The sequence below is a fragment of the Manis pentadactyla genome, chromosome 10, assembly GCF_030020395.1.
Source record: "Manis pentadactyla isolate mManPen7 chromosome 10, mManPen7.hap1, whole genome shotgun sequence".
Lineage (NCBI taxonomy): Eukaryota > Metazoa > Chordata > Mammalia > Pholidota > Manidae > Manis > Manis pentadactyla.
This window is the reverse complement of record NC_080028.1, coordinates 48,495,203-48,511,495: the sequence shown is the minus strand read 5'-3', so window position 1 is coordinate 48,511,495 and position 16,293 is coordinate 48,495,203. Positions and strand designations below refer to the sequence as shown.

Genomic DNA, 16,293 nt, shown 5'->3' with positions numbered 1-16,293 from the left:
CGGAAGAAAACATGGGAAGATTGATTATTTCTTTGACATATCTTCTTGTAGAGTAACTTCAGCATATATAGGTTTTAAGCTACTACTTAAATTACGCACACACATTAACATAATAGGAGTATAGTTACATAACCAAAGCATATCTGTAATTACCAGCCATCTCCAGTGAAACCAAGAAAACCATTAAGGCACCTTAGGCATTTGTGAAAACTTATCTATGATATGGTGGATATTGTCCAACTGAACTTGAACAGTCTGAGAGAAATCAGACAAATTAAAACAACCCATTCCTGGGGACTGTTCACATGCCATATGTTCTTTTAACAGTAAATAGTCTGTAGTTGAAAGACTTTGGAGCGCTACACTTTGCACTTCTCCAAATTCTTGGTTGAGTTCCAACAGTATAGATCCAGTCAAATTTGTTGTTTTACTGTATGCACAGGCCAGCTTAGATATCTCCTTCCTCATTCCCATGGCAAGTCCAGGAACTGGTGGGATGAGTGCATCTACAGCTGTAGCAGTGCGTGGATCTTTGTTGGGGTTTTTTGATGATCATCTTCTGGCATGAGTCTTCCAGAGAGTGCAGATGTTGGAAGTTCTTTTTCATATCGTATCTTAGTTCATTTTCAGGGTAGCCCAATTAGGCTTTGATCCTCTGTATAAACACAAACAGACCCTTTGCCTACACTTTTATATGCCCTTTATACCCTTGTGTAGAACTCGTTGGAGGTTACCACACAGGAACTGTCCTTTTTTTTTTTTTTTTTGCTTTGTTTTTGGTATCACTAATCTACACTTACATGACGAATATTATGTTTACTAGGCTCTCCCCTATACCAGGTCTCCCCTATAAACCCCTTTACAGTCACTGTCCATCAGCATAGCAAAATGTTGTAGAATCACTACTTGCCTTCTCTGTGTTGTACAGCCCTCCCTTTTCTCCTACCCCCCCATGTATGTTAATCTTAATACCCCCCTACTTCTCCCCCCCTTATCCCTCCCTACCCACCCATCCTCCCCAGTCCCTTTCCCTTTGGTACCTGTTAGTCCATTCTTGAGTTCTGTGATTCTGGTGCTGTTTTGTTCCTTCAGTTTTTCCTTTGTTCTTATATTCCACAGATAAGTGAAATCATTTGGTATTTCTCTTCCTCCGCTTGGCTTGTTTCACTGAGCATAATACCCTCCAGCTCCATCCATGTTGCTGCAAATGATTGGATTTGCCCTTTTCTTATGGCTGAGTAGTATTCCATTGTGTATATGTACCACATCTTCTTTATCCATTCATCTATTGATGGACATTTAGGTTGCTTCCAATTCTTGGCTATTGTAAATAGTGCTGCAATAAACATAGGGGTGCATCTGTCTTTCTCAAACTTGATTGCTGCGTTCTTAGGGTAAATTCCTAGGAGTGCAATTCCTGGGTCAAATGGTAAGTCTGTTTTGAGCATTTTGATATACCTCCATACTGCTTTCCACAATGGTTGAACTAGTTTACATTCCCACCAGCAGTGTAGGAGGGTTCCCCTTTCTCCACAGCCTCGTCAACATTTGTTGTTGTTTGTCTTTTGGATGGCAGCCATCCTTACTGGTGTGAGGTGATACCTCATTGTAGTTTTAATTTGCATTTCTCTGATAATTAGCGATGTGGAGCATCTTTTCATGTGTCTATTGGCCATCTGTATTTCTTTTTTGGAGAACTGTCTGTTCAGTTCCTCTGCCCATTTTTTAATTGGGTTATTTGTTTTTTGTTTGTTGAGGCGTGTGAGCTCCTTATATATTCTGGATGTCAAACCTTTATCGGATGTGTCATTTTCAAATATATTCTCCCATACTGTAGGGATCCTTCTTGTTCTATTGATGGTGTCTTTTGCTGTACAGAAGCTTTTCAGCTTAATATAGTCCCACTTACACATTTTTGCTGTTGTTTTCCTTGCCCGGGGAGATATGTTCAAGAAGAGGTCACTCATGTTTATGTCTAAGAGGTTTTCGCCTATGTTTTCTTCCAAGAGTTTAATGGTTTCATGGCTTACATTCAGGTCTTTGATCCATTTTGAGTTTACTTTTGTATATGGGGTTAGACAATGGTCCAGTTTCATTCTCCTACATGTAGCTGTCCAGTTTTGCCAGCACCACCTGTTGAAGAGACTGTCATTTCGCCATTGTATGTCCATGGCTCCTTTATCAAATATTAATTGACCATATATGTCTGGATTAATGTCTGGATTCTCTAGTCTGTTCCATTGGTCTGTGGCTCTGCTCTTGTGCCAGTACCAAATTGTCTTGATTACTATGGCTTTATAGTAGAGCTTGAAGTTGGGGAGAGAGATCCCCCCTACTTTATTCTTCTTTCTCAGGATTGCTTTGGCTATTCGGGGTCTTTTGTGTTTCCATATGAATTTTTGAATTATTTGTTCCAGTTCATTGAAGAATGTTGCTGGTAGTTTCATAGGGATTGCATCAAATCTGTATATTGCTTTGGGCAGGATGGCCATTTTAACGATATTAATTCTTCCTAGCCACGAGCATGGGATGAGTTTCCATCTGTTAGTGTCCCCTTTAATTTCTCTTAAGAGTGACTTGTAGTTTTCAGAGTATAAGTCTTTCACTTCTTTGGTTAAGTTTATTCCTAGGTATTTTATTTTTTTTGATGCAATTGTGAATGGAGTTGTTTTCCTGATTTCTCTTTCTGTTGGTTCATTGTTAGTATATAGGAAAGCCACAGATTTCTGTGTGTTGATTTTGTATCCTGCAACTTTGCTGTATTCCGATATCAGTTCTAGTAGTTTTGGAGTGGAGTCTTTAGGGTTTTTTATGTACAGTATCATGTCATCTGCAGATAGTGACAGTTTAACTTCTTCTTTACTGATCTGGATTCCTTGTATTTCTTTATTTTGTCTGATTGCCGTGGCTAGGACCTCCAGTACTATGTTAAATAACAGTGGAGAGAGTGGGCATCCCTGTCTAGTTCCTGATCTCAGAGGAAATGCTTTCAGCTTCTCGCTGTTCAATATAATGTTGGCTGTGGGTTTATCATAGATGGCCTTTATTATGTTGAGGTACTTGCCCTCTATTCCCATTTTGCTGAGAGTTTTTAACATGAATGGATGTTGAACTTTGTCAAATGCTTTTTCAGCATCTATGGAGATGATCATGTGGTTTTTGTCTTTCTTTTTGTTGATGTGGTGGATGATGTTGATGGACTTTCGAATGTTGTAACATCCTTGCATCCCTGGGATGAATCCCACTTGGTCATGGTGTACGATCCTTTTGATGTATTTTTGAATTCGGTTTGCTAATATTTTGTTGAGTATTTTTGCATCTACGTTCATCAGGGATATTGGTCTGTAGTTTTCTTTTTTGGTGGGGTCTTTGCCTTGTTTTGGTATTATGGTGATGTTAGCTTCATAGAATGAGTTTGGGAGTATTCCCTCCTCCTCTATTTTTTGGAAAACTTTAAGGAGAATGGGTATTATGTCTTCCCTGTATGTCTGATAAAATTCCGAGGTAAATCCATCTGGAGCGGGGGTTTTGTTCTTTGGTAGTTTTTTGATTACCGCTTCAATTTCGTTGCTGGTAATTGGTCTGTTTAGATTTTCTGTTTCTTCCTGGGTCAATCTTGGAAGGTTATATTTTTCTAGGAAGTTGTCCATTTCTCCTAGGTTTCCCAGCTTGTTAGCATATAGGTTTTCATAGTATTCTCCAATAATTCTTTGCATTTCCGTGGGGTCCGTCGTGATTTTTCCTTTCTCATTTCTGATACTGTTGATTTGTGTTGACTCTCTTTTCTTCTTAATAAGTCTGGCTAGAGGCTTATCTATTTTGTTTATTTTCTCGAAGAACCAGCTCTTGGTTTCATTGATTTTTGCTATTGTTTTATTCTTCTCAATTTTATTTATTTCTTCTCTGATCTTTATTATGTCCCTCCTTCTGCTGACCTTAGGCCTCATCTGTTCTTCTTTTTCCAATTTCAATAATTGTGACATTAGACCATTCATTTGGGATTGCTCTTCCTTTTTTAAATATGCTTGGATTGCTATATACTTTCCTCTTAAGACTGCTTTTGCTGTGTCCCACAGAAGTTGGGGCTTAGTGTTGTTGTTGTCATTTGTTTCCATATATTGCTGGATCTCCATTTTGATTTGGTCATTGATCCATTGATTATTTAGGAGCGTGTTGTTAAGCCTCCATGTGTTTGTGAGCCTCTTTGCTTTCTTTGTACAGTTTATTTCTAGTTTTATGCCTTTGTGGTCTGAAAAGTTGGTTGGTAGGATTTCAATCTTTTGGAATTTTCTGAGGCTCTTTTTGTGGCCTAGTATGTGGTCTATTCTGGAGAATGTTCCATGTGCACTTGAGAAGAATGTATATCCCGCTGCTTTTGGATGTTGAGTTCTATAGATATCTATTAGGTCCATCTGCTCTACTGTGTTGTTCAGTGCTTCCGTGTCCTTACTTATTTTCTGCCCAGTGGATCTATCCTTTGGGGTGAGTGGTGTGTTGAAGTCTCCTAGAATGAATGCATTGCAGTCTATATCCCCCTTTAGTTCTGTTAGTATTTGTTTCACATATGCTGGTGCTCCTGTGTTGGGTGGATATATATTTAGAATGGTTATATCCTCTTGTTTGACTGAGCCCTTTATCATTATGTAGTGTCCTTCTTTATCTCTTGTTACTTTCTTTGTTTTGAAGTCTATTTTGTCTGATATTAGTACTGCAACCCCTGATTTCTTCTCACTGTTGTTTGCTTGAAATAAGTTTTTCCATCCCTTGACTTTTAGTCTGTACATGTCTTTGGGTTTGAGGTGAGTTTCTTGTAAGCAGCATATAGATGGGTCTTGCTTTTTTATCCATTCTGTTACTCTGTGTCTTTTGATTGGTGCATTCAACCCATTAACATTTAGGGTGACTATTGAAAGATATGTACTTATTGCCATTGCAGGCTTTAAATTCGTGGTTACCAAAGGTTCAAGGTTAGCCTCTTTAGTATCTTACTGAATAACTTAGCTCGCTTATTGAGCTGTTATATACACTATCTGGAGATTCTTTTCTTCTCTCCCTTCTTGTTCCTCCTCCTCGATTCTTCATATGTTGGGTGTTTTGTGCTGTGCTCTTTCTAGGAGTGCTCCCATCTAGAGCAGTCCCTGTAAGATGTTCTGTAGAGGTGGTTTGTGGTAAGCAAATTCCCTCAGCTTTTGTTTGTCTGGGAATTGTTTAATCCCACCGTCATATTTGAATGATAGTTGTGCTGGATACAGTATCCTTGGTTAAAGGCCCTTCTGTTTTATTGTATTAAATATATCATGCCATTCTCTTCTGGCCTGTAGGGTTTCTGTTGAGAAATCTGACGTTAGCCTGATGGGTTTCCCTTTATAGGTGACCTTTTTCTCTCTAGCTGCCTTTAACACTCTTTCCTTGTCCTTGATCTTTGCCATTTTAATTATTATGTGTCTTGGTGTTGCCCTTCTTGGATCCTTTCTGTTGGGGGTTCTGTGTATTTCCGTGGTCTGTTCGATTACTTCCTCCCCCAGTGTGGGGAAGTTTTCAGCAATTATTTCTTCTAAGATACTTTCCATCTCTTTTCCTCTCTCTTCTTCTTCTGGGACCCCTATAATACGGATATTGTTCCTTTTGGATTGGTCACACAGTTCTCTTAATATTGTTTCATTCCTGGAGATCCTTTTGTCTCTCTCTCTGTCAGCTTCTTTGCGTTCCTGTTCTCTGATTTCAATTCCATCAATGGCCTCTTGCATTCTATCCATTCTGCTTATAAACCCTTCCAGAGTTTGTTTCATTTCTGCGATCTCCTTTCTGGCATCTGTGATCTCCTTCCGGACTTCATCCCATTTCTCTTGCGTATTTTTCTGCATCTCTGTCAGCATGTTTATGATTCTATTTTTGAATTCTTTTTCAGGGAGACTGGTTAGGTCTGTCTCCTTCTCTGGTGTTGTCTCTGTGATCTTTGTCTGCCTGTAGCTTTGCCTTTTCATGGTGATAGGAATAGTCTGCAGAACTGGGACGAGTGACGGCTGGAAGGACTTCCTTTCTTGTTGGTTTGTGGCCCTCCTCTCCTGGGAGAACAGCGGCCTCTAGTGGCTTGTGCTGCGCAGCTGCGCGCAGACAGGGTTTCTGCTTCCTTCCCGGCTGCTATGGAGTTAATCTCCGCTGTTGCTGTGGGCGTGGCCTGGCTCGGGCAGCTACTCCAAAATGGTGGAGTCGCGTTGGAGCAGGAGCGGCTGGGAGGCTATTTGTCTCCGTAAGGGGCCTCCCTGCTCCCTGCAGCCCAGGGGTTAGGGTGCCCAGAGATCCCGGATTCCCTACCTCTGGATTAGGTGACCCGCCCTGCCCCTTTAAGACTTCCAAAAAGCACCCGCCAAAAGAAAACAACGCCCACCAAAAAAAAAGAAAAAAAAATTTTTTTTAATTAAAAAAAAACGTTTTTAATTAAAAAAAAAAAAAAAAAAGGTGGTCGTTCATTTTTCTTTTTTCTGCTGTGCCAGCCTCAGGCCTCTGCTCACTGGTCTTTCTGCCCTGTTTCCCTAGTATTGGGGTCCCTATCCCTTTAAGACTTCCAAAAAGCGCTCGTCAAAACAAAACAGCAAAAAAGCAAAAAAAAAAATGGTCGCGCGCTTTTCTTATGTCCTCTGTCGCTCAGCCTCCAGTGCCTGCTCACTGTTCTTGCTGCCCTGTTTTCCTAGTATCGAGCGCCCTGCACTCTGGCCCGGATGGCTGGGGCTGGGTGTTCGGCAGTCCTGGGCTCCGTCTTCCTCCCGCTCTGCCTGCTCTTCTCCCTCCGGGAGCTGGGGGGGAGGGGCGCTCGGCTCCCGCGGGGCCGGGGCTTGTATCTTACCCCCTTCGCGAGGCGCTGGGTTCTCTCAGGTGCGGATGTGGTCTGGATATTGTCCTGTGTCCTCTGGTCTTTATTCTAGGAAGGGTTGTCTTTGTTATATTTTCATAGATATATGTTGTTTTGGGAGGAGATTTCCGCTGCTCTACTCACGCCGCCATCTTCTGCCCCTTCTTTTAAAACTGGTGATTTTTTAATGTTTGTTTTCTAGCAATGTCCTTTGGACGAAAAGCATTTTGCAAGCATCACTATGCTTAAAAACCAAGACAAAAATTTCAAAATGACACAGGAGCCAGCCTGAAGACCAAATCTGCACAACAAAGTGTATCAAAAAGAAAAAGTGACATACAGTGACTGCAATGGGGTATGGTGAGGGGTCGGGGGGGCTCAATAATATGAGTGAATGTAGTAACCACATTATTTTTTATGTGAAAACTTCATATGAGCATATATCAATAATACCTGAATTAAAAAAATAATAAATTATAACATTAAATACAAAAGAACCATCATCGTATTACTATATAGATCTTGTTATGGATATGCATGTGTATATGAATGAATGTACAAAGGCAAATGGGAACTCTATAGAATAATTCTCTTGCCATATTATTAATGTATAAAGAATAAAAAAATTAAAAGGAGCCATTACTAAACCTCATGTATATGTGAAATAACCCTCAGCCAGTTGCATTCACTCTGGAGAAAGATCAAGTTCTCAAATTTTGCATCATTTTTTTTGACATTTTACTGACTATATATGTAGGCAAAGATGTTGAGCTTGATCTTCTAGCATATGAGAAACTAGTGTTGACTATCATTCCATGATATGCTGTTTTTAAATTTTTTTCAAGTTTAGTTGATAGATTGATAAAAAATAGCATTTTATGTAACAGGTGTAAATATATCTCCACAAGATTTTCTGAAATGATTTTCTCTCTCTAAACCCCTGAGGAGAAGCAGCCTAGAGTATATGGTACAGTTGAAGAAAGGGTAATGAAAAGGAAATATAAGAGGTTAATAGGCTATGAGCAATATTTTGGGGTCAAATGGGTAACAAAGGAGAAGAGGAGAGCAGAATAAATCAATCATACATGCATTCATAATATCTGTGAAAAATGTCAAGTGAGAGTGCATGAAAGAAAGAGATTATATTAAGCATGGCAGTGGATGATGAATTGTAGCCCCATTGTTTCATTCAAGAGATTTAATCAAATGTTCTTTTCAGCACTAACTACCTCTGGCTTTGAGACTCTCTATATTAGATCCCATTATGTAGCAGTATGAAACTAGACCACATGTAACCTGACTATCCTCTAGTTAGATACAAATAAAACAAAACTAATATTCTGCTTATAAACATTTTCTTTTAACATAATTTTTAAAATAATTCCATTTGCTTTAATATTCTATATTGGTTGTGAACATTTAAAATGTTGTCATTCTATCCTACCCTCATCTCTTGGTCATCACAGAGTTTTGATTTCCCTTCTTGATAGGTGAATGATTTGGAATTTCTAATGACTCAACCTATTATTTAATATTTTTCAAAATATGAAGTCTAGACCCATGTAATTGCTACTTCAGTTAGCTCAGCATTCCCTTAGTTTTCTTTCGTCTCCAACAGAGAGCACACATTACAATGATTCAATCACCTCTTGCTTGTATCATGACCTCCCATTCCTTTTTATTGTCCCAGTATGTTTCCTTGTCCTAGATGGGATACTGATGCTAATGCAAATAAAGTAAGTCATAAATTATTGGAAGACAATATAGGTAAATATAAGAACAGGATCAGTAAAACCTATTGGAAAATGGCAATAGATTCAGATGTGAGAGGACAAAAGGTAAATATATTTTCCTATATATTAATCAACCTTCCCATATACCAACACCATCATAAGTTATATTAAATGTTGGGAAGAAGACATTAAATAACTTTTGTAACATATGACACTTACAAAGACTTACTGTTCTGAATATACGTAAATACCTAAGAAAAGGGTAAGGAATCACTTTGACTCAAAAACAATGAAAGGGTAGTAATATTCTGCTCATAAATAAAGCATAAATTATCAGTACACATTTGAAAAATTGCTATGCATTAGTAGCAATCAAAAAATATGAATTAGAGTAGACAAAAGAATCATCATTTGGATATTTTTGGCAAATATTTAGTTCACTGATGGTACATCTTGATCTTTGTGCTATTAACTCATCTTCCAGTCTCCAAGGATATTCTCCTAACTCCCAGGTGCATTAGTTAGCTTTCACTTGCTTTTATTTTTCTTTGTTCATTGTATTTTACATTCACTAGTGAATTTTATGCAGGGTCACCAAGGACACTTTTTTTAAACCTATTTGGTCTATTACAGGTTGCCCAGATAAAGCATCCTCAATCATATCTGTGGTGAAACTTTATGGGGGCCACTCTGTGAAAAAATTAGGTCAGATCATCAATGTTTCAGAATCAGAGATTTTCTTTTTTGCTTTTGCCTGTTTACTAGCATTTCCCACTATCTAGCTATTCATATAATGCAGTAATAGTTTTTTTCAATTTAGACTCATATTGTAATTCATGATGAATGTTAGACCCAGGGATACAAAAACTGACACATCTGTGCATGCATTTCTATTGCAACCTCAAGGGAAAGTTGAGAAAGTATGCCTAGATCATATCCATGTCACAATTAATAATTCCTGCTTAGTTATGAGTTCCACTAAGTATCTGTGTAGATAAGACAAAAACTGAAGCCTGAATGACAAAAGCAACTGAAGAGTAAGTATGTCCAGATTTCTTAAATCAGTTTTTTCTATTCTAAAATTTGGAAAAACATTTAAAATATTTCCTATCACTTCCCTAAACATGTCTGTTTATATATATGTATTATACATAAACACAGATTTATATAAAAAGAAACACACACATAATATGTGTAGGTGTATTTTTTAGAATTTGGATCATTCATAAGGATAAAAGAAAATCAACTGACTTTTTTAAATGTCACTTCTGTTTCAAAAATATTAATCATGGAAGCAAATGAGGAAATTTCTAAGCCCACTTTATGAATTGGTTAAGTATGTAGACAAAAAAATAGACAAATTTCATGAGCATGTAATGTTAAGATCTATTGCCCCATTGCCAAAACACAAGTGTGTGCATACACACAAACACACAATCTCAATTATATAAATGCATCTCTTCAACTTAATGAAACTTGATTTGACATTTCACCTTGAAAAATCTTGCCTTTCAACCATATACAAAAATCAGTAAGTTGCACCTGCAATATAATTTTTCAAAATGTATGAGAGACATGATTCTCGATAACTAGACAACTGAAATACAAAAGGGTTCATTTACATCCTGGCATAGTACCCAGGATCGGCAGAGACTTTTTCTAGAGGTTACAATAGGGAATGAAGAGAAAGTGACTATAGGTACCAAGGAAGGTGGGCTCTGGTGAACAACAATCCTGTGTTTCTCATCTGAGATACTGCAGCTATTTCAAGGGTAGATCTGCAGAACAAGATAGGATAACAGCATTTAGACAAAAGGCTTTGCCCAGGAGCCTGTATCTGTGTTTTCACTCTCTGATAGTGTCTAGAAACTCTGAATGCTGCCTTTTGTGTTACATAGATTCCATCTGAGACCATTTTGTCAAAAAAGGAACCCAGAGGCAAGCCTTGGTTGAAAATAGCTGCCTGATAGCACCCCTTCAAGAATAACTGGATTAAAGTCTAAGTACTTTGCCCTATATATTATCAGTAAAATCAAAGAGAATATTCCAACGCAATGAAGGGCCTTGATAGAGAAAGCTTAGTTAAACATAACACAATAGAAAATTATCATTAGCTCACATCTAGAATGTTTTAAAGACTTCAGTACTTTATACTTACTTTTTATAACTTCTATTTTTTTAATTGGTAAATACACAGCAGAATAAATGAGAAGTCTTGTGGCATGTGACCAATACAGCTGATAAAATCCCCAGCTTGAGTGACTGTCTTCTGCTACTCAAAACTTGTCCTAAAACATCAGGGAATCGAGATACTAACTCTTGTACTGAAGGAAGTACCTTCAGTAGTGTTGCATCTTCTACATGAACCTCAGGAGTAAAGAAATTCTGTCAAATAAAATCCTGACATATAAGTCAAGGTTATATCCTGGCCTTTGTTCAGAAATATCTGTGTTTAATTAATATATAGTAAAACTATTATATCCCAGGAAATGTGATAGATCTCAGTATGAGATCTTATATTCAGATTGAGTATAAGAGATTGAGAATAAAACAGGCCCTGGAAACTATCACAGTTCAATTAAGTGACAAACAATAAATACACAATATAATACAGCCCTGATATAGGGATGATGGATATAGGAACATGGAAGATGTACCTCGCCTAGTCTGGAGAAACTGAGGTGGTATCTCAGGACTTATTCCAGATGCAATGAGGAAAAATGGACTAAAGTGATGAAAACAGGAGAGAGGAATTCCAGTTAGAGCATGAATGTTTCACCTCAAGTGTGAGATGGAGGGAATCTGAAGGAGGGTAGAAGCATATGGAGTAGAAAACACAGACTTATTTATAACATGTTGAGGACGTAGAGTCTAAACAGATTGGCCGTTATCTAGATGTGGGCAATAGCATCGAAGGAAGCCTTCCAGAAGAGTGGTAATAATTAATTGAAGAAGAATGAAGAAAACACTGATAGTAGGTTAATAAGAGAAATTTCTAACTATAATTGCTAATTAACCTATTTCTTCTTTCATTTACAGCAGTTTGTTCTTCATGTATTTTGATGCACTCCTAGAAATATAACAAATTAGGATCTTTATGTTTGCTTAGAGAATCATCTCGGTTATCAGTATGTCATTTCCTTCTGGAAGCTTGTTACTTTTCTTTGGTGGCAATAGTAACATAGTCACTCGAGCATTCTCTTGACTGTGGTGTGCATGGTACTTATTTTTCTGTTTTTTTACTTTTTACCATTCTATGTCATTATATTTGAAGTGGGAGGCTTGCATACAGCATCTAGGTGGGAAAAATTTTTTTTTTAGCCCATTCTTATAATCTCTATGCTTTAATTAGTTTGGTATGTTATGATCATTTGTGTGAAATGTAATTATTTACGGTTGAACTTCTATCATTTTGTTACTTGATGGACTAAAGTGATGAAAACAGGAGAGAGGAATTCCAGTTCGAGCATGAATGTTTCACCTCCAGTGTGAGATGGAGGGAACCTGAAGGAGGGTAGAAGCATCTGGAATGGAAATTCCAATTCTTTCTTTTGTTTCCTACTCGTTTCTCAACTGAACAGTTTCAGGGCTCCTTTTTAATTAATATAGTATGCTTTTCACTATTTTCTTAAAATTATGTGTATATTCTATGAATTATAATAGACAACACTGAAAATTTAGAATCAATATTTTACTACTGGAGGTAGAATATAGAAAATTTAGCACTACAGAGAAGCCTTTACCTTTCTTTTTTTATTGTGGTTATCACTTATACTATGTCTATATGTATATTGGAAACTCAGATAGCTATAGCTTTTGTCTTCAAGAATCAGTTTTATGAAAGAATTTGTGTAGAATCGGTGTTTTGATTTGTTTTTAAATGTTTTGTAGAAAACTACAATTTAGGTATATGGTCCTGGAGTTCTCTTTGTAGGATGATTTAAATATGTATTTTTTCACTTTACAATGTATAGGGCTACATAGATTAGATATCTCACCTTGAATTAACCCTGGAAGATTGTATCTGTCAAAGAATCAGTTCATTTTGCCTAAGTTTCCAAATCCACTTTTCAGAGCTTTTCAAAATATTTCATGTTCATCTTTTTAATGTCTGTATTATCTGAAATTATGTCATATTTTTATTTCCTGATAAACTCCATCTTTCCTCTTCTTTTTCAGATCAATTATACAGCACTTTTATTCATGTTATTCATCCTTTCTAAGTACCAGCTTGTGATTCTATTAATCATGTTTTTCCATTTTCTGTTTCAAAAAGTTTTGTGTCATCGTTTCCCTTTTTCTCTTCAGATACTTCCCTTTCGACTTTTTACGTGCCGCTTGCCTAAAACATCAAGGCAATAATGAGAAATCACTCAGCAATAACAACATTCATCTCGTTGGGACCTACAGAGGACCCACAGGTGCAAGTTCTGATCTTTATCTTCCTCTTTCTCACCTACATGCTGAGCATTACTGGAAATCTGACCATTATCATTCTTACACTCTTGGATTCTCATCTGAAAACACCTATGTATTTTTTTCTTCGAAATTTCTCCATCTTAGAAAGCTCATTCACAACAGTCTGTATTCCTAGATTCCTGTACAGCATGTCAACTGGGGACAATACCATTACTTACAATGCTTGTGTGAGTCAAATATTTTTTTTTGGAATTTTTGGGGCCACAGAATTTTTTCTCCTGGCAGCCATGTCCTAAGACCTCTATGTGGCCATCTGTAAGCCCCTGCATTACATGAGCATCATGAACAGCAGAGTCTGTACCATCCTTGTCCTTGGCTGCTGGGTCTCTGGGTTGATGATCATCATCACACCGCTAGGTATGGGTCTCCGGCTGGAATTCTGTGACTCTAATATCATTGACCATTTTGGCTGTGATGCGTCTCCTCTTTTTAAGATTTCATGCTCAGATACATGGTTCATAGAACAAGTCGTTATAATCTCTGCAGTACTGACATTCATCATTACACTGATAGGCGTTATTCTTTCATACATATACATCATCAGGACAATTCTAAGATTCCCTTATGAGTCACAAAGAAAGAAAGCTTTTTCTACCTGTTCATCTCACATGATTGTTGTTTCCATCACCTATGGAAGCTGTATTTTCATCTACATCAAGCCTTCAGCCAAAGAAGAGATAGACATCAACAAAGGGGAATCCCTGCTCACTACATCTGTTGCCCCTTTGTTGAACCCCTTCATTTATACTTTGAGGAATAAGCAAGTGAAACAAGCTTTCAGTGACACAATCAAAAAAATTGCATTTCTTTCACAAGTAAGAGCACACTGACTTTGAAAAATCAAATGAAAATGATAGATATGTTCCTTAACATTTTTTCTCAAAGGCCTAAATAGTTCAGTCAGGTTAACCTTTATTTAATCCTTCATAGCTTGATCTGTGAACCTGTTTGGAGTTTCTTGCTCTCTTTAATATCAATGAAAATTTCCTCTATCATTAAATGAATATGTTCCAGAAAATAAAATCTTCCTTAATCTCTCACTAAGAATTTCTAATATTACTCTGAAAGAAAATTTTAATGTTAAATATAGCTCTATGATTTTTGGGAAATTGTTAGAGCACTAGTTTTGTGAAACTCCTTTAATTTACATGTGCTGAACAAAATAGGAAGAATATTTCATTGTTGTTTTAAGATATTAAGAAGACAAAATTTAAGAAAGAACTCCAAATAGGCATATCAATTAAAATCAAACATATTATAACCAAAGTAAGAAAATAAATACAAGGAATTGGAAAAAAATATGATATACAAAATATATAAGCAATGCATACGTGGATGTTTTATTGCCCTTGTCTAGCTTGGATTAACACATAGTCTACAGGCACACACCTGATCATCTACATTTGCTCTCTTACAACACTAAACTATGTTTTCTACCTTTATCTTGTATCTACCTACCACTTCAGCATTTTATTAAAAATAATAATAATAAAGAGAGAAATGTGGTATCCACATATAAATCAAGTATAAAAATCAAATGAGTATTCATATTTGAAGTGACTGTTTAGAGTTCATAATGCATGAGCAAAACCGAAAGTTTCAGTGATGACTGCCCTTGTACTGTTCACCATGTAACTTATTCACTATGTAAGAATTTGTTCTCCATGTAAGAACTTGTTTGTTATGCCTCAGAAGATTGGAGACTGACGAAAATTAGGCTTGGGGTGGATTAATGATTGTGCATTGAGCATTGAGTCCCCTATACAGAATTTTATTGTTGTTAACAACCATTTGATCAATAAATATGAGAGATGCCCTCACAAAAAAAAAAAAAAAATTCACACTACTAATTGTAAAATAAATAAGTAACCAGGATGTAATGTATAGCATAAGGAATATAGTCAAAATAGTGTAACAACTTGGTATGGTGATAGCTGGTACCTAGAATTATCATGTATATAAATGTTGAATCACTATGTTGTACACCTGAAACTAATGTAATATAATACTGTGTGTCACCTACCCTTCAATAAAAAATAATTATCTACAAAAAAAAAAAAATCCTGCCCTTTGTATCGCAGGAAGGTAATAAAGTAAAAAATATGTCATAGCAAAAAATATATATATATATAAGCAAGCTAGATTATTTAGAAAATTTAATTCAAGAAAGAGGAGAAAAAGACTACAGCTTCCTGATATTAGCATGCAAGCACTCATACAGACATGCACACATACAAACAAAAAATATCAAACAGTATTAAAAATAAGAAGAGGAATTTGCTTCCAGCTCTGCCAAAGCAACTTGTATGAGCCATGTCTTCTGCCTTAAATAATCATAAAACAGAATCAACTATGTGAGGAAACTTTTGATAACAAGCAGCTCAAAACTGTATTCCTATAGGTAAGGGAAATGGCAGTAAATGACTCCACAAGTAGTGCTAGCCCAGCAACACAATGAGCTAGACTAACCTCAACATGATTGTCTTTCTGAGTTTACTTGACAAAGATCAGGTCAGCTGAAGTGGTTAGTACCCTCAGGTCAGGAATACACTGAGCTGGGATCTGAGTAGAAGATGTCCCCCATGTATTCTTGGCTGAGGGATTGACTGAACACATGTAGACAAGTGTCATCCAGTTTAGCAGCGATAAGGCTGAAAATTCAACAGAGATTTTAGAAGCCAAGCAGTCTGTGGCCTTGGAGTCTGGGCCCAGTCAAAGTGAATGACCTTGTTAATATCTCTTCAAACCACAGGCTTTTCCCACTGCAAAAGCCACTTAGGAGTCATTTAGGAGTAAGAACCACATTCAGAGCAAGAGTCAGAAAACTAAGGCCTAAATGTAAATCCCATCCACCACTGGTTCTTGCAAATAATGTTTTATTGGAACATGTCCATTCCATTCATTTGCATACTATCTATGGCTGCTTTTAAATGGCAGAGACGTCCTTGCCCAAAAAACTGAAAATGTTTACCATCTGGCCTTTTACAGACATCTCTCCACCTCTTAATGGAATTTCCTCTTCCATTTTTATTATTTTAAATAATTGAGGAAGAAATGGTGAGAGAGATGTTATGCAGCTAACTTCTCATCATCTACTCAGGCATCTCCAGGGAGTAACTCTTAAAATTGTTGGCTAGCTGAAAGAATTTAATTAGCCCATCCACCTGCAATTACCCTTTTGTTTCTGAATGTACTTCAAAACAAATTTTTAAAGGATGAAGATATGGGATA

At 36.9% G+C, this 16,293-nt stretch overlaps 1 pseudogene; it reads left to right on the top strand.

The window, feature by feature from the left end:
- The first annotated feature begins 12,944 nt into the window (after positions 1–12,944).
- Positions 12,945–13,892, top strand: LOC130679339 (olfactory receptor 6C2-like; annotated as a pseudogene).
- The last annotated feature ends 2,401 nt before the right edge of the window (positions 13,893–16,293 follow it).